The 19,604-nt window shown below is 44.3% G+C and overlaps 1 protein-coding gene and 2 long non-coding RNA genes across 4 annotated transcripts in view; all 3 read right to left on the bottom strand.

The window, feature by feature from the left end:
- The window catches only part of GSS (glutathione synthetase), a 315,783-nt gene that overhangs the window by 164,621 nt on the left and 131,558 nt on the right, over positions 1-19,604 (bottom strand). The gene's annotated exons all lie outside the window — the stretch shown is intronic.
- Positions 2,910-8,155, bottom strand: LOC133224103 (uncharacterized). The gene is made up of 3 exons (XR_009728766.1): positions 7,997-8,155; positions 3,971-4,102; positions 2,910-3,041 (listed from the first exon to the last, which is right to left on the bottom strand). It is a non-coding gene; the product is annotated as an uncharacterized LOC133224103 (long non-coding RNA).
- Positions 12,752-16,663, bottom strand: LOC133224131 (uncharacterized). Its single transcript, XR_009728771.1, has 3 exons — positions 15,828-16,663; positions 14,443-14,493; positions 12,752-12,964 (listed from the first exon to the last, which is right to left on the bottom strand). It is a non-coding gene; the product is annotated as an uncharacterized LOC133224131 (long non-coding RNA).

A 19,604-nucleotide genomic window follows, 5' to 3' on the forward strand; every position in this document is an offset into this window, starting at 1 on the left:
ACAAAAACTGTTGCGGTGAGCTTAAAAATAAATGGATGGGTAGGAGGGGTGGATAGAGCAGGCAGCATCTGGAAGTAACAGAGGAGGAAGGAAATAGTCCCTGAAAGAAACATGAAGAAGGAAAAGCTGCTGATAACAAAAGACCTGAGGGAGGGCAAACGCAAAGGGAAGCAATTTGGAAAGCAATAATAAACAAACCAGTTAAGTAGGAAACTGGCCAGCTGAGAAGTTTCAAAGGTGTCTGTATGCACATGCGAGAGAAAGAGGACAAAGGGAATAAAAAATAGTGTGTAGAAAATGAGGAGGCTGTGGTGGATGAGGAGTGCTGCTCTGCGGGCAGCCATGGGGCACTGCAAAGGATGTACAGCATGCAGCAGAGCACGTGCTGGGGTCAGAGCAGTGAATCAAATGGGTCAAAACTGATTCTGAATTTGCTAATTCCATCAGGACCATCTAGACAAAACACTGAGGGCAGTACTTCTGGCTTCCTGACATAGCTCAGCTTGCTCAGAGGGGGCATCTCACACACTTTTCCTCTCAAGGTCAGGAGGAAGCAGAGCGTTAGATCACATCCCCATTATTAATACCCATCAAGCTTTTTGGCTGGCTTCCTAGATCCAGGATGGATGATCTACAAGTAGATCTGAGCGACAGGGTTTTCTGGTTTGCCCACTGACATTACAAGACTTTTTGCCTCTCCTCTGCAATCTTCCCTGGGGGTCAAGCAATGCAGAAGGGATGCCAGACTCTCACAGCCCATCCTCTTAGGGAATGTGTGCTCCCCTCTGGTCTTGATGCTCTGCAGCTGCACAGCCTTGGAGCAGCTCCAGCCACAAGTCAGAATTAATTTTCTATTAACTGAGCTTATTTCTAATAAAAAAATAATAGCAGCACTACTGGGTCAGACCAAATGTCCATCTGGCCTAGTTTGCTCTAAAGATAGAGGTTTAAAAAACTGGAAGAGTTGCTTGGAACAAGGTGAGTAGAGGTGGGTGAACATATTCAGTTAAATTCCATAGGTTTCACACCATTTACTGGAAGGGGAAATATATTTCTGCTGCTTACTATGTTCTGCAGCAGGTTCAGGACTATTCTGCAACTAAACTGACAGATCAGTACTAGTGAAGAATACTAAAAACACTGGTTTACATAGATTTCTCTGTTTGCTAGTCAACCAGCCATGGGGCAAATGCTTGCATCACATAGAAAGTGAACAGAGTCAGGACTCTTACAAGTAGACCTCAAGAAGCATGAGAAAGGTGACTAACTTTGGAGGCACCGTAGCTCCAGAAGACTGCGGTTGTCTTAGACAGGGCAATGGGAAAATCCAACAGAGAGCTGAGGTCTCTTATCCCCACTGGCCTTGATCTCTGTCATAGGGCAGGTTTGCAGACAGGGGAAGACTTTGAAGCCTTTTTCAGTCCCAGCAAACTGCAGTAGATGTAAGCTCAGGCAGCATGCCTGTGGTCCCACTTACAGTGAGAACAAGGATTCTGGCTTTCAGTGAGCACACCACTTCTGCTCAAATCAAAGCTTCTGCGATGAGCTTGGCATCCCCAGCACTGCCGCACCAGGGGAGCAAACCCCAGTAAAGTCTGTGCATCAGCTGCTGGTAGCCAGGATGGTCCCCGCTGATAAACAGCAAAACCATCTCCTGCACAGGCCACCGAGGGGCTGGTGACAGCCTAATGGGAAAATATCACAGGGCATAAATATAAAGGCATCCTTCCCACTGCTAGCGGCTCATTACAGCTCTGACCTCCAGGGATACAGGCTCATTTCTGTAGCTGGTGGAATTAGTGGTTTACATATAAATTATCTGATGAATGTAGCCTTGTTTTCTGTTCATGAATCATTCATGACCTGAGTCAGTTTTGGCAAAAGCATGCTTTCTCTGTACGTATCCTCTGAATCCTTGAGGAGCACTGAGATCACACATGTGCACAGCCTGCCCATTACAGCTCTTTGCTACTCACAACCTGTGACCGGGCAGGTAACTCTCCTGATCTGATTTTTGCCTCCTTCAGTTCGCAGCTTAACTGCTTAAAACCAGGTGTAAAATGATAATGCTGAATAGCAGTTTTCTTCAGACATGAATTCCTCTGCTTACCTTCAAAGATGTATGTGCCAGGAACTGCATCTGTTCTTCACACTTCCCTATAGATAAATATTTTCTTTACATGCATGTGGGCTGCCATTACACAGCATACTCCAGCACACAATGCTCAGGGTGCCCAGTCCTTACCAATAAACATTGCATAGGAATATGTTCTCTGGTCCTGACACCCAGGTCCTGTTGGTTTCTTGCAGATCCATTAAAACACATGATAATATACTGTTCACACTTCACATTACATGGCTGCTAAAGGGGTTTGCCCCACTTCTGGCTACATAGACTTGCTCTAATTTCAAGCCTAAAGTAATTCTTGGCTTATTTAATCCATTTGTCTTCATGCCTCGTTTGTCCTTATCGCTGTTATTTCTTCTCAGCAGTAATTCTCTCCTTTGGGTGTTTGCCTCCCTGCACGTTCCGCTCTTAGTCTTTACCTAGCTAAACTCTGTGCTTTTTTCTTCTCTCAGATGAATGGCCCTCGCATTCCTCTGATTGTCCTAAATCCCCTCACTGGACCATTTACTGTTTGAATTCTTCACTCTCACACTTAGGGGAAGAGAACTGTGCACACTCTTCTGATGAGGTCAGACTCTGTAAAATTGACTTAGTGCTTCCCTAGACTTCCAGCCTAAACTGGAAATCCAGCTTGGGTATATCTGATCAGTTTTTCTTCTGGCACTTAGTAGTTAACCAATAGGCATCCAAGTGCACTTGGGTTTTTCCTCATCTTCAGTCATTTCTAAAAAATAGCTGAAATTGTCACTGCTGCTCCATAAATACTTGTCCATATCTTATATACTATTGCATTTTGTGCCTTTTCTATTACTTCATTGTTCAAGGTCAGTCTTCAGTTAAGAGCCCCATCCTGGTTTGCATTGACGATGATCCTACCATCTCATGGGCTGTGACACTGGCATACTCAGCGTTCCTTTCCAGGGTCAATACAAAAATGAAATATGCTCAGCCCCACTCCTGATCCTCAGGGGTGTTTACCAATAGCCTCACTTCAGAATGATCACTCCCTCTCACTGTCTCCCCTTCAGCCAGCACTGTACCCACTTTACAGTTCCTGTATAAATTCTCAGCACTTTCACTTGAGCTGATAATTTCCCATGTGGCTCTATATCAAAGGATATCTTCGGTCTAGATAGATGGGGTATCCTGCAGTTCCTTTGTCTAGAAAGATCATTTATCTTATCAAATTTATCACAGATGGACACGGTTTGCCCAGAAGAATTTAATCAGCAACAGGACGGTGGCTGACTAACAGAAAAACCCTGGAGCTCTGCTGGATGCACACGCTGCTCGAGGGGACCCCAATGGCACAGACAGTATTTCCTGCACTGCTGCCCCTTGAAATGACCCACTCTGCCACCAGAAGATGTGAATAGATGGTGACTCTCATTCCTGGTACGGAGGTTAAAGTCAACACAAGTGATGTATTTCCATACAGCCAGCAGTTACAGCCCAGCACTCCAAGGAGAGGAGTTGAAGCATTTACCTGCTTTATTTTGGTTGCTGTTATATATCTATTTGTTTATTACAAGAGAAAAGGGGCACGTTTTTTATACAAAACTGATATGTTTAGTGCTTTCATTTTATGTTTTGAGCACTTAAGCTATTCAGTGTTTAAAGGTAGTCTTGGTTCTTTATAACTCTATGCTGACAATAGGAGTCTAAGATAATGGAGCCTAAAGAGAGAGATTTTGCTGTTCCCATATTGTTTCTGAAATATGGAGCAGTCAAATGCACTCAGTAGAAGGTTTCTAAAAGTAAATCTTCAGAAAAAGTGCCTTTAAAAGTAAGGTAAAAAGACTGGGAAAGAGAAAATGGCCTCAGGTTTTGGTAAGAACTCACCAAAGTTTTGTGAGAATTCCTTAGAGACCCTGGAGCAAGCTTTCTCTAATTGTGATATCAAAACGCCTCTCCCATCCTCGTCATTCTGGTGCTTTGGACCCATTTCAGCAAGCTCTTCAGTACTCAGCATTCCTATCAATTGGAACAGAAACCAAACATGCTTAAAATCAAGTATGGGCTGATCTGGGTTCTGCTGTGAATGAAGAAGCAGACTTCTGGGAGAGCTGAGAAATGGGATGCACTTGTCCAAGCATCAGCCTCCCTGAAAAGTGCTTAAAGGCTGCTCACTAATAAAGGCCTCTGCACAGGGTAGTCTGAAATCCAGACCCATCCCAGCACAGGCAGGGTGCTGCCATGTCCCATGGACCTAAGCACACTGAAATCCATGTTGCTTGAAGGAAACCGCTTCAGCCCCTCCCCATCTCACTATTCACATAAAGAATGAGAACCCAAGGAGGAGTTTTGACTTTTCCTCATCTTCTACGCATCAATTGCCTTGCACTAGGCTCGAGAGGGAATGGTTAACATGAGCCATCCTTTCAAAGCCCAGCAATCACTGTCCCAGGTTTAGAAGGCTCATGCTATCTTCCTTCAAGTGTCTGTCCCTGCCACAAGGTATCCTGAATGTGCATCACAAATATTTTCTCTGTTTCTCAGGTTCATAACCTTCACAAAATCCTGCCTGCTGATCGCAGCCCAAATGTTCGTTGTTTCCACCCTGCTAAGAAGGCCTCATCCCTCTTGGGTGTCTGGTTTTAAATTCTTGCCAGTGCACATTTCCTGAAGTGAATAGAAATATGGGACTCACCTGCACATGCAGTTGATACGATCTTCCACAAAACCTGCCCACGGGCAATTATGCACTGAAAGGGCAATTACACACAGAGTGACCCAATTTGCATACAAAATCTAGATTATTGCCAAGAATTGCATGTACATATTCAGAAAATAGGGCCCTGAAGACATAAACCCTTTCTTCTGCTATCAAATCACTTTCTAGTTCTGCAACAAGAAATGGAATACATAGGAGTCCTATTAGAAAAAATGTTATTATCAGAAAATGAAGATTGGGAGACCAGATCAGAGTGCAGGCCTGTCCTCATCCTCACCACATCTCTCCCAGTTGGAAGGATGAAGATCAGCACGCCCCAAGGCTTGCTCAGCATACTCTCTCAGCCTCCAGCAAAGTAGGGCTCAGTGACTTTCAGAGTCAAAGAAGAGATTTTAGTATTTAATAGACTGGATTATTCACTAATAAATGAACTACTGTTCCAGATAAAATTCTAATGTAGCATAAACCAATTCCTTTTGCTTACATTTGTCCATATCAATATAGTATCTGATGAGCAAATGCCACACTGAGCAGATTCCCTTTTCTGCCTCTGCATAGCTCAAGGGATAGTGAGTGGGGAAAGGGGTGCAAACATGGGAGTCCCTGCTGTGCCTGCAGAATGTGTCTATAAAGAACTCTGCCAGCACAGCAAGATGCCTCTGCAAACCTTCTCATGGCACACCTTTAGCCTTGGCTGCAATAAGGACCAGCAGCAGAAACATCTGGTTTCAAGACATTTCAGTGCAGCACTGGTGGGAGCTGCTGGTGATCCTGCAGCTTACACCACAGCGCCCATACCCCCACCCCAGTACTGTGTACATTCTGCAATCATAGAATGGCTGGGGTGGAAAGTTCCTTGAAATCACCCAGTTCCAACCCCTGCCACAGGCAGGGACCCCTTCCACTAGAGCAGCTTGCTCCAAGCCCCTGTGTCCAACCTGGCCTTGAACACTGCCAGGGATGGGGCAGCCACAGCTTCTTTGGGCACCCTGCGCCAGCACCTCAGCACCCTCACAGGGGAGAGCTTCTTCCTTGTATCTAATGTAAATCTCCCCTGTTTCAGTTTGAACCCATCACCCCTTGTCCTATCACTACAGTTCCTGATACAGTCCCAGCATCCTTGTAGCCTCCTTCAGACACTAGAAGCTGCTCTGAGGTCTCCACGCAGCTTCTCTCCAGGCTGAACAGCCCCAGTTTTCTCAGCCTGTCTTAGTATGGGAGGTGCTGCAGCCCCTGATCATCCTCATGGCCTCCTCTGGATCAAATCACTATTTCACCTACCTCAGAGTTTCAAAATGTGGGATTTGAGATGAGGTTATTTCAAGATGCACAAAGACATCATATTGATAAAATAGTGGCATTTTTACTGTCCTGAAAGTTTTAGTGTCCATTCCTAGGAGACAAAAAGAAGGTGGGGGCAAGCAGGGAAGCCAGACAGCAAGAAAATGTTTATTTGCTTCATAAACTCCCTGATAGAGAGGCCGAGAGCACCTTTCTGCGTGACAGCCCACAAAACACCCAGTGTGTTCTGCATTGTCACTGAGATGTGGCCTTTATGCTGGTAAATGTTCTCATTTAGCCAGTATATTTCAATAACCCCACTTCCCACTGTCACAGGTATTCAGATTCAGAAAATAAAGCCACCCTTTATAAAAGTACATTTAATGAGATTTTAATGTGCATGCTGTAAATCTGCAAGCAGCTGGATGTGCTTTTAAGTTTGCTTGACGTCTTTTATTTGTTTAATACATGGGTCTATAAAAGCCGTTTCTCTGAGCCTGCTAATGAGCAATAGGGGACTTGCAGCTCTCTAAAACCTGGAACAAGGCATCGAAATGAAGAATGCAGTAAAGGCTGCTGGAGGAGGGAGCTCCAGATGTGACAAGTGGTGTTTTATGGTGCAGGATGATGGAGCACCAGCCATGTGGCTGCGGTGTCACACCACATACAGGCTGGCTTGTAGGAATCCAGGGCCCTTCTTTCAACTGAGCTGAACATGAGCTAATGATTGTTCCTGTGGGTGCTAATGAGCTTGGCTTTTGTCCAGGGTGCAATGGGAGACTCGGCATGGAAGGCTTAAGAGGATGGGGTAGGAAGAGATAGGACCCTTGTGGAGGTCCCTATAAATTTGAAGTAGACTTCTATGGCTGCATACAGGCTCTGAAACATCTGAACTGTAGGGATGTCTCTGAACTCTGTTCCGTGCAGCTCATCCAAAGTGAGGAATAATCCCCAAAAGCCACAAGAAGGAGGGTCAGTGGCAGTACCAGCCAGCACTGGATTGTACATGCAAGTGCTGGGTGCCAGCTTAGCTCCCAACAGGCCATGGTAGTGCAGCAAGCCCTTGCTTCTAGAGGAGATGCTACCTTGGAGAGCACCACCTGTCTCAGTGACCCTGACCCCTCCTTAGTGCTGGGGATGCTGAAGCTTTCCATGAGAAATAGCGATGAGAAGCAGTGCCCCCCATGTACATCATGTTGTACAAAGAAAAGCAAGTACCCAGAAGCCCTCAGAATCAGCGGAGGTTGGCCTTTCCTCTGAACATGTCCCATCAGAAACATGAAGACACTCATTGAAGAGAAGATTTTCCTAATATATTTTGGTTTGCGAAATTGCTTCAGAAAAAGAAATCCTTAAGAAAAAAACCCTAAACTAAGGTGTTTTTTCTTGGTGTCTTTGAACAAAGCATTGATAAGTTACAGAACAAGACATCTGTTTTCTTTTAAAAGAATACAAAAGTGGATAACAAAAAGCTTTTCAAGAGAAAGATTTTTTACTTTAATTTCACTAAACAAATTTTCTAAATCTCATCAGGTTGATGTGAAACGATTTCTTTTTACATTTTCTTATTCAGGTTGTGCAACAGACAGAAAAATCAGTTCTTTGCACATCTGTACTCTTGAATATATTGAATTCCTCAGTGAAGATAGAAAGGATGGGAATCCTGGCAAATTGAGTAATTCAGATGAATAGCGTCTTCAAAGTCAATTACCACTGTGCAGAGATGATATCTACTTCTGTCTCATCTGGACTCTCCAGCTCAGTTTTTGCTCTCCCCAGAACATTCTCAAGGTTCTTTATTCTTTTTTCCCCAGGCAAACTATCAAGGGATCCCTCTGTTGTGCACATGGATTAATTAGAGCGAGGAAAACCTCAGAATCACAGTCCTGCTTTATAAAATAACTCGCCTCTACCTTTTCACACCTTGGTCCATACATCTTTGTGATTGCTCTCATCCTATCTGGTTTGGACTCATCCAAAGTGAATCCTTGAGCCTTTCCCCAAAAAGCAGATGGGTGAAATGCAGCCCCAAGCCACCACAGAGCATCAGTCTGCTGGGATCTAGTAATGCATCACAGCAGATTCCTTCTTGCAGACTATATCAAATTAAGGAAAAACAGCAGTAACTATGTTCATATCATTAATATCACGTACATTACTGCTTATGAAAGACAAGCATTTAACTTCCCTGCATGCTTGTTGGTTTAAAACAGGAGAGCTGAGTGCAACACTGGCCTCTGCCTGCCCAAGGTATCTCTTGAGTAAGCAAAGGCATGAATTTAAAGCACCTTATCTGCCTGCTGTAACTGTCCACCATGAGCAGAAAAACAAAGTATTACTTCTCTTCCAATGTTCACGTCCATCATACGCCTTCCTGTTTAGACCGGCACTGTGCTGTTACGCTTCCTATTCTCTATTGCTTAGGAGATAATAAATAAGGCCAATTATTCTTACCAGAGTCATAGTAAGCAAGCTTACTTCCTCCAGTGCAATGTAAATGCCACTTTTCATTCTTTTATGATTCTTTAGTCAGTTGTAGATTCATGGAACTGTGCTTATATCAAAGCTGGTTTTAATTTATTTTGAGATTAAAATTTTATGAGCAATTGCATCAGATGCTTTTCTAAAATTCAAATAGACTGCACTCACCACATTCCCTTCAGCCAGTAACTGTAACTCTATTTTAATAAGGTATTGAATTTGTCTACAAGATTATTATTTTTTTCTGCACAAACCTAGCCTCAAAGAAGTATTTATCTCCCAGTATCTGTTTCAGATTTAGGAAATCTGTGCATGGGAACTGACTGCCCTTCCTCCTCTGGTTTTCTGATGAGTAGAACAATATTTGCATTTCTCCCTTCTTCTGGTGCTCCTCAGATACCTCCTATAGTTTCTCAGAAATAAGACAAGTGACTCCATCCTTTATCACCCCGGGATGAATATCGCTTCTCTTAGCTGGGCTGTGCATTTTAAATTTCCCAAGGAGTTCCCTAATTTGCCTTATCTCTCTTTGGGGGCTTTTTTATTCATTGCTCTCTTTTCGTTTGTGTTTAAAACCAGCTTTAAACTGAATCTGGATCCACTACACAGACAGACATGATTTATTCTATCTGTGCAAACCCATGTACTTGCATCAGAATGCAAGCACAGTTCCATCAGCAAAAGGGATCCCCCTGAGCTGTGCCACCTGCAAGATGGAATTCTCTGAGCCAACCAGGACATCTTCATCTGAAAAGGGCTCTCAGAAAGAGGTGTATCAGGAATGTCACTCCATGATAAGCCTCTTACTGCCTGACAAGAGACTGTTCAGCTGTAGCATATAGTAGGATGCTAGGATGTACATACCCTGACTCACAGTAGTTCCTCTTTCCAGAGAGATTGAATATGCATCAGTGTGGAAGGAAGGATGCCCATAGACCAGCCCATGGCCACCTCATATCCAATTCCCAGTTGTCTTGATTACGGCAACGTCTGTCTCATCTTAGTGTATTCTCATCTCGGGCAGCCAAGTTGCTTCTGTCAATAATAAAAATAAGTAGCAGAGCAACCAATGTATTATTGATCAGATACTAAATATTTTATTGGTTTTCAATAATTCAACATGGTCTTAAAAAAAAATAAATCCCAACCCAAAGCCCCATGAACAATGGAGAAAACTCCCCAGGTCCTGAGAGGGCTTTGGGAAGAATGCTGAAAGGATAAAATCCGTGTTAAAAGCAGCCATACCTCTCTCATTTTAAAGAATGTTTTCAGGTTTGATAACATAGGAAAGGCTTTGATGCACTTAATGATTTGCCTGAGCAGGGTGGGAGGGTAAAATACCTTTCCAACCTAAATAATTTATCAGAAATAATGTTGCAGTGGGAAGTATACAAGAGGTTGCACCCTGATGGAGTAAGGCAGCGAGTATCTGCTTCAACACCATGTTTGCAAGTGACTTTACTTTTATGTGCTACCTCTTTCTTTCCTTAAAGAAACTGAGCTCCTTCTCTTACACTAGAGTTTGTGCCAGATTTCCTTATTTTTACCCCAGGTGAAAAAAAACCAACTCTTCCACTTTCAGTTGCAATAGAGTGTGAAATCATACACCTGGTGATAGTTTGCTGAACATCAAATACTCTTATTGCTTTTCTCTGCATTTACTGGCAGAGCTATCATGCAAGCAGTGTAGTTTCTAAAACTATAAAGATCACATTTCTCCTCTCAAAAGTGACTTTGTAAAAAATGGCACTGAGGAATTCCACCATATTTTCCTCATTTACAGCTCCAGGGGGATGGTTTCCTCAGCACCCAGTGCTGCATACTCACCCATATCTGATAATGAAGCTCCTTGGCCTTGAACCAGTAATCAGTCAAAACTTCAGCAGTGACTTCATTTAAATGATGCCTGCACTAGGCAGGATTTTGTTTACTCCCTGAACTTCCACCAATACCTATGAAATGATGGAAATGCTCTTCTTCCCCTTGTCTTTCTGCAAGAATCGCTTGCATCAGCAGTGTACACACTGCAATGAAATAATAGGAAGCGGCAGATCAAGATATTTGGCCAGAGGTTCCTTTCCCAAGGTTCTTTCTCTGCTCTGCTGTTCATGCCGCAATAAATTTTGCTGTCATGAGTCCAATCTGTGCCCATTCCCAGGCTGTGTGCATGGATTTAGAGCCTGTCAAACCCTGGACTGGGTGAACCCTCCAACCTCGCCATGGGCAGTGATCCAGGCTCCAATGTCTGCAGCACCCTCAGGAAGGCTGAAATCACTGCTGAGGGATCAGACTGCAACTGCTCAGCATCACCTGAGCCTGAGTTACATAAACAGATCTTGGGCCTGAGCTAAGGGGCAATTGTTTAATTAATTGTTTAATTAATTGGCTGCTGGCAATTAGTTCCTATATAGAGATGATGCAGTGCTCATCTCCCATAAAAGAGAGGCTCCATCAGGGGGCTCATGAATTCATACCACTGTGAGAAGAGGAGAGATTGACAGGCATCATTCTCTGTCCTCTTCCTGTTCTCTGGCCATCACTCCTCTTTCCATGTTCATAGTAAACACTCACATAGCTCCAAGAAAAACCTTAACCCTGGAGGATGCTGTGAGACATGGGTCCAGCTCAAATCAGTGCAGTTCAACTCCAACAAAGATGCAAGCAGAGAAGCTGTGACAGTGCTGACACCTCCCATGTCCCTGGCACCTCATACTCCCCTGTGTGAGTCCACATTAAATGTTCACACTGCTGGGGCTTGGCTCATCTTAGCCCTTAGCTAGAAGCAAATCAGCTTCCTCTGCCCAGCCATTCTTAGAAAAGAAGATGCCATTTGATTTTATCTTAGATGCAGGCATTCAGTTTATTAATAATTATGTGAGCTACAGCAGCATGGACTAGACCTAATTTCCATGAATGGCAAGCTCATTGGGAAAAAATGGCCTAGCTGGGGGATGAATCACCATTTTTGTATCAAAGCGGGGCGATTCAGATGAAATGCGTTCCTGATGCTGATTCTGTCCTCACTAAGCTGCAGTTCCTAATGGAGATCAAAGATCCCATTAGCCAGATTTGATGAAGAGACAGTCCCTCATTATAGACTTTGAACGATCTGAACAAAACCCATTAAAAAAAACAGGGGCTGCTCTTCCTCTCAGCACAAACCTGGTTCCTCTGCTTGACTGAAACATCCCAAATGAAGATTTTATAAGGTCTTTTCCAGAACTTGCCAGAGTTCTAAGTAATCCATCCTGCTCTCTGACACGGAGGAAGGAATGAAGGAATAGCTCGATAGTTTAAATAAAACAAGTGGGAAGATAATGCTTTGAAACGGAGTCTTCAAGGCATTAAGGCTGTGAATGTAATTTAAATAACAGACTTCTATGGGATGCAAGTGAGAATTCAAGTACTGGAAGAATTCAGGCTTTGGGGGTTTGGGGTTTGTTTTCCTCTGGCTTACACACAGGGCCATCAGCTGTGCTGTTCCTGCTAATGCCCAGGAGAATGGGACATTCAGGAAGGACTGGAAGCAAAGCATCAGTTAAGGGAACATATTCATTAAAGGCTCCTATCCCAGGCAATCCTGTTGTCACTGACTTACAGAAGAGCTGCTACATTACCACTGAAGCCTGCACTTGCTGGCTAAGGAGCTAAGTCATCTTTCCAGCAGCATTAGTGTAGCCCGCAGCAACTGGGAAGGCTCTGTAGTAGTCAAAGACCTCACTTCTGGTGCTTTTCCTGTCTTTTCTTGGCCATTGTATAAATATGTATTTATCCTGCCATGCCTTGAGGTCCCACAATACTGGAATCCCCTAATAGAAACATATGCCAGATACCAGACAGCTAAAAATCAAGATTTGCATCTCTATGGCAAACATATTTCAAAACTTGCCATTTTGTGTTGCAACTTTCTTCACCTTAGAATCACAGAATCACAGAATAGTTCGGTTCCAGCTCCCCTGCAATGGGCAGGGACACTACACACTAAACCATGTCACCCAAGATTCTGTCCAACCTGGTCTCGAACATTGCCAAGGAATGGAGCATTCACAGCTTCCTTGGGCAACCCCTCCCAATGCCTCACCACCCTCACAGTAAAGAATTTCTTCCTTATATCTAACCTGAACTTCCTCTGTTTAAGTTTGAACCCATCACCGCTTCTCCCCATTAATCAATATTCCTAGAAAAAAAACAACCCTAAAACATTTAAGAAGACTGCTTCATCTTACTGGCCAAAATCTCTGCTCTTCATCAACCAAAGTTCAGCCTCATGCACTTTTGAGTTTTAATCTGTGGGGTGTTTCAGCTTTCTGCTGCCTTTATCTCCTCTTGATGACAGGATGTGTCTTCTCCTGGAGACGAAAGTCCTTGCCATTTCCCAGCTCCTGCTGTTCTGCTCCTACCTGGAGAGGATGGAACAGAGAGAAATTCAGCACGAGAAGCCTCCAATTTGCTCGCCTTAGTGCAGCCCTGCGGCTGCAGCCTCAGTCAGCTTCCCACTAAATACTTTAGTTAATTGGCAACAAATTGGAAGAGATGAGCTGATTGCAATAAATATTTTATTAATGTTAAAACACAAAAGGTTGCATCCCTCCCAGCCCCATCTGATTGGGCACAGTCACACCTATTAATATGGAACCGCCGCATCAATTGGCAACTGTGGGCTCAGAAGGAGCTCATTATGAAAAATACTTATGCATGGATCCTCAGTAGGTGTCAATCAGCATCGTGCCATTGAGATCAATGGAGCCAGGCTTATTAAGAGAGTTAAAGCTCCAATAATTCACCTGGAAAATGAACCCTACAGTCTGTTCTCATATAGAAGCTGGGCAAAGGAAGAACAGGCCTTTCCGTAGCTTTTATTTACAAAAAAAAGAGCAGTTTTCGCTGTATCTAGATCTTAGCTATGCTTGGAAACAAGTATTCGGTAGGGGGTTATTAAACTGCAAACTAAAATGCAAATATTTTAACCCAATACTGTTATAGAGGCCCACAACCCCTGTTTGCCATCTTTTGGGGGATACATTGCACATGTAAGTCGTGAGTTACTGTAGTGCTGCTGGTAGGGCAAGCTTATTTCCATGCCCAGCAGTGTTGGGACCCCACACCAACATGGTACAGGGACTATCTCTGGCCTGGGGGATGGGAATCCATGTTATGCCCTTCCCAGCTCCAGTTTCGAGGTCTCAGTGATCAAATCAAATGTGGCGACGACAGAAACATGGGCAAAACAATGACAAGAAGTGGAGGGGGGATATATTAGCATGGGCAAAACAATGACAAGAAGTGGAGGGGGGATATATTAGCAATGAGCACAGCCCCTTCCCAGCTCAGGAAGACTGTGAAGTATCTCTGAGCTGATGCAGCCTTGTGTGGACCAAGAGTAGCTGCAGTTCACTCAAACTTTTGCTGAGGGGAAACCAGTATCGGGATCAGGCCTATAACTTGCAGGCAGTCACTAGAGCCTGTGGTGCTTCATTAGCAAATGTGGGTTTCATTACCATCGAAATGTTACACAGGAAACCATTGACTTCCACAACATTTTTGATGGGAAAAAGTCAAAATAAAGCACTTCTCTCTCATTTTGATAAGGAAAAAAACACCACATCATCTCTTTAGCTAATTCAATTCAATTCTTTGCTTTTATGCATGTTTCTAACGTTCTTACATTTTATGAAGGATGAATCAAATGTTTTTGTTTATTTTTTGCAGCATTCTTTATTCTAGGGAAAAAGGAAACAATTTTTCTTCTCTTTGCTTTTTAATTTGAGGGTTTTCTGTAGAACAAAACCTCCTGTTTCTGACCAATTTGTTGTGTGGATGGGATGAATAATTTTTCAGGCTTCATTTTCATCATAAGTTGTTTACTTTGTCTACTCACTAGTCATTTGGGGGGATATTTGAGCTGTCACTGGAGTCATTTTGGCTTTCCCTCTGCTCCTGGAACAGAGGACAAACTGTTTAAACAGAAAAAAACACCAACCAATGAAAAACAGCAAGTAAAGAAATGTAAATAATTCATAAATAGTGGTTTGTGCTCGGCCTGGCATCGGTGCACAGCACAGCCGCTCTCAAACAGCTACGCAAACAGAAAGCTGTTTGTGCAACGATGCTCCATCCCCTTTTCCATCACTATTTGTAAACAGCAGCTCAAAAGCAGAGCAAATAGTTGCAAGAAGTTATGCTGAAAGGGGCAAAATAAGGCACCGCAACAAATATTTTCCCATCAGAAAGACGTGTGATTAGTCCGCTCTCACCAGTATTTTATGATACTGAATTTAGTTTTATGTCAAGGCTCAGGACTTGCAGTGTGGTGGTCTGCCTGTCAAAGTCACACATCAGAAGGTAGTATCGTGAGGTTAAATTCCTCAGCTTTCTTTAAAGTTTGGGGGGTTTTAAGTTTTTCATATCTGCAGATGGGATGTGTGTTTTAACAGTGCAATCTTGGATCCCAGGGTACCTGAGCCAAAGATGCAGTGAGGATGATGTTATTTATAAGGGGCTTGACTGAAGGTAAAAGATTGGCTTAAGGTGATAAGAGAAAATAGCAAAGCATCTCTATTTAAGGCATAGAGGTAGTAAAATATCTATTGAAGTATTAAGGTATTTAAAAATGCATAAAACAGCTCCTGAGGGCAGAAGGCTTTCCATGAGGAGCAGAGCAGGTTGGGGCTATGGGCATTGTGGCTCCCTGCTACGTGGGGCAGGGGAGGAGCAAGCTGGACTCACAGCAGAGGGCCCTGCAGGACCTAGAGAAGTAACCAGTTTGTGCCAAGGAAGGGTGAGTCAACCCTGAGACAACAATGTCTCGGGGAGATTAATGCCAGCAATGACGGTGGCATTTCCCAGGGATGCATGTCTCCATCTGACTGTCCAGAAGCATTGCCTTTGTCCAAGAAACAGAGCCAGACATTTTTCTTGGCAATTCCTTCCCCTTTCCCACGGGGCTCTGGTGCCTCTGAAGCAGATATAAGTCATTGAACAGCCAACCAGAACATCACGGGCTGCTCCAGGCTCCCCGGACCCCACACCGGCTGCTCAGATAGTGGCACAAAACCAGATCTTCTAATGTGGTGCCTGTGGTCCACCACAAAGCTGCTTCACAATAACTTGTGCTAGTGGATGGCTCCAGGAGATGTGTGCAGAGCACTCAACCTTCCATTTAAAGATGCACTTCAGTAAGTAAACACCAAAGAATAAAGCATTTTAGACTTTCCAGTTTCAGGTAATCCCCTAGTGACAGGTCCCAAGTGACCACAGATTAACTGTTTACCTCCAAGAAAATACAAGCTCACTACTGGCTCCTTTCAGACTCTTCCTTTCCTCTTCACCACCAGCAGTCAGCTGCTGTATTTTAATTCTCCTAAGCAAAGGGCTATAATTTGATACAATATACAATATAACTTATACAATATTTCTTAGGAAATAACAAAGGGAAGAGAAATGGGTGGCAGGAGTGCCAGGACTTTCTCATGCTATGAGTGCATCAGACACCCTCTGCAGTGTTTTATGGTAGGAAAGAAAAAAACCCCAAACAAAACAAACAAACCATGAGCAGGCATCCTACTCCACCATGCTTCCAGCAAAGGAAATTTCCAGGGTCAGAGCTGGACAAATGAGCTTTTCCAGCGATCCCTGACGTCACCTTGCAGAGAGCCGCCAAGTCCCCTCTCTCTTAAATCCCTCTTTGTGTTTCACCCAGCCTAATTAAGTTGCTTAATTCCATTTTGTGGATACATTGTGGGAGCAAAGCTCTGTTCCAACAATGTTAATGAGCTTGGGTTAGAAGTTAAAGCCCCCACTAATGTGTTTAAATGAGTTCTTACCCGGAGATTTACAATCAGCTGGAAGAGGCTTGGCTTGTGCTTTCCATGGCACTGGGAGGGAACAGGGTCAGTCTCAGGTTAAGGTCCCTCTTCCCCACCTCAACGCTCACTCTGAGCTCCTCAGATCAATCACAACCTGCCGAGACCACCTAAAAGACCTAAAACATTCCCACCTACCGCTTGAGCTTTGCCCTTCGGAATAGTTTTGAATGTCGATGATTTTGGTCTTTCCTAAATGATTCCTCCTGGGACGTGTCTCCATCCCTGGGGGAGAGGGGGCTTCATTGCAGCGGACCCCTCTCTCCTGCCAAGAATCCTCCTGGTGCCCAGCAGCTTCTTCACCCTCCCAGGATCAATTCTGCAGAGATAATCGATGGCTCCTTCATCCAGTCTTTCTTCTCTCAGTAAATACACTTCCTCATAGCCGGCATTAGCATGGCCAAGTGAACTCTTTGCAATCAATGGCTGAGGGTGAGGAAGTTCCTCTGAGAAAAAGATTGTGTTAGCAAACTTGGAGGCTTGCTGCTGGGGCAGACTGGGAGCACTGAAAGGAACAGCACTCGGCTTCTCTCGGGCTGTTTTCCTCCTATACTTTTTGTGCACTTTGCATAATAATGCAATAGACTTGACAAAAGATTTATTCCTGGCGCCTATAAAATGACACAATACAATGAGTTTCAAATGGAGAGGAGAAAAAAAATTCAAGAGAAAAGGTAAATAAGCAAGTTCTTCTTAAAGTCTGCAAATGTTATGGACAAAAATTCAATTAGTGCAGAGGAAGCTGCAGAAGCTTCATTTTTCCTTTCTTTTTTTAAAGCCTTTTAACATCCAGGCAACAGGGCCTATTTAAAAGATGCCAGTTGTGCCTGTGCACGAGCATGCTGGCACACACAGGCAATATAAGTCTGCCTGTGTATAATTGTTGCTGTTCTGCTTTATATCCACACACAGCTGTTCTCTTTCGTGATGGAGCACCACTTGCTTAACTAGAAATATTTTTACAGATTATGCATAATCTTAAATTGGTGGTGCTCAGCCACAGGCTATAGTGTGTGCCTATGGCTCATGGAAATCAGTAACTCGCACAGTGCACATTCTGCTTTGAAGTGCATGTTTGGACTGAAAAAGAGCTGTTGATAGGAGTGCTGGGCACCCAAACCATCTACAGCTTGCCTTTCTCTTTAAGGCCTTATCATATTCACACCCTGAATTGTAACAGTCCCCAGAGAGGACTTCACATGGGTGTTTATCCTTTCAGAAGTTATTTTTGAGGCTTTATTTGTCTACCTGCTGATGCATCCTCTCAGGTACAAAGTGTCATCAGCTCCCACGCAGCCCCTCATGGAAGTGAAACCTAAACATAGAAGCTGTAATTGCCATAATTTAAAATGTGTGGCTGGACAAAGCAAAGTGGTAGAGCAGCCACCTCACCCAGAACCAGCAGAAGGCAGGCTGGATGTGGTCCTGAGCAAGATGATCTCGTTGAAGATGTCCTGCTCATTGCAGGTGGGTTCAATTAGATGAGCTTTGAAGGTCCCTTCCAACCCACACTCTTCTATGATTCTATGATCCTATGATCCCTGTACCAGCTGCCTATGACAGGGATGCACTGCCCCAGAGATGGATGCACCTTCATCACTACATTGAACTTCTCCAGCCCCACCCTGCCTGGCTTAGTGCTTCCTACAAAGAGAACACCATTAAACAGGAATCTCACTTTATTCTTCCTGTCAAGAACTTTCTCCACCTGAGAAGGGTTTTGCAGAGCTGTAAACGAGGTGCTGGCTGACAGATGTTTTTTTGCTGAGGGACCTCTTCAGGCACTTGCAAGAGCCATGGGAAAGGTGGCTTCTTGCCTGTATGTGTAGGTAGCCTCAGCACCTTCTTGAAGGACATGTTGGTAGACTGTGTGCATGGTGATTGGGGGCCATCGGGAGACTTAGCAAGGCTAATAGCATGCTTGGGCATCTCCAGCTTTGCTTTCAGAAGGACTGTTTCACTAGGGACAGGCTTAAGAGCCTACGACCTCCTCGTGCTATGTCTGCAGGCAGCTAATGCAAGCCAAGAGCACCATCTACTGTTGTGCAGTGCTGGATTATCTGTTATTGACAGGTCTGGGGTTCAATAAAGGGGCTGTTCCTACAGCCAGGGTTCTTGACTGTTGCACTGAACATTGTTCAATAGCTTATTAGAGTTTACTGATAAGGAAACCTCTCAGAGGCATGGATTTCTCTATTCAGCAATTACACCAGGTGGGAAACTCAGCATTTACAGGGAGACACGTGGTGCTATACCACAGTAAAGTTAATTCCCAGGGTACGATAATGCACATTATGGACTATGCAGCTATTTAAAAGAATCGTACAACAAAGCACTGGTTTTGGTTGAGGTGACATGCTGGAACAGGAGCAGGAGGAACACGTTATCCTGCACTATGGCAGCACCACACAGAACTTAATAAAAATAGGGTATGAATCACATGGCTCCGGGCTGGGTCTGTCCTCTCCAGGCTGTACAGAGCAACCTGCTCTCCGCCTGGCAGCAGAAGCACTTGCTTGGCAAATGCTCCTACTCAAGTGTTTGCTCACAGATACCCCAGTTTCCTGGAAAACCCAACCTTTGCCCAGAGCATGGGAGCAGGATGAAGGCAACAACAAGCTATGAGGACGTGGCTTCCAGCTGGGTGGGCAAGGGTTGCACATAGTGGCCATCAGGGTGGCTCTTCATCCCCCTGCCCAGCCACCCACAGCAAGAGGGGTCCCCTAACCCCACCAATCCCAACACTCAGGGTGCTGCACTGAGACAAACTGACAGCAAGTGGAGTTAGGCTGAAACCTTGCACTGTGCAGTCCCTGATATGGAGCAAACCTTGAAGTCTTTCCCTGCAGATCTATGAGCAATGGCTTTTGATAACTCTTGACAATCAGTTCACTTCTTTCATATTTTCTTTGTGGGTCTTTAAGCTCTGCAACAGCCCTGGCTGGGAGTCCCTGCTGTGGCTACAGGACCAGAAGCTAATCAAAGGAATAACTTATCCTTTTCTCAGTCATCATTAAACCACATCTGCACCTGATTTTGGGCCACCCAGCAGAAACATAGAATGGTTTGGGTTGGAAGGGACCTGAAAGCTCATCCAGTCCCAACCCCTGCCATGGGCAGGGACCCCTTCCACTAGAGCAGCTTGCTCCAAGCCCCTGTGTCCAACCTGGCCTTGAAC

The sequence above is a fragment of the Neopsephotus bourkii genome, unplaced genomic scaffold, assembly GCF_033783945.1.
Source record: "Neopsephotus bourkii isolate Nb327-2 ecotype Australia unplaced genomic scaffold, CSIRO-AGI_Nbou_v1 NB_1663, whole genome shotgun sequence".
In the NCBI taxonomy this organism is placed as follows: domain Eukaryota; kingdom Metazoa; phylum Chordata; class Aves; order Psittaciformes; family Psittacidae; genus Neopsephotus; species Neopsephotus bourkii.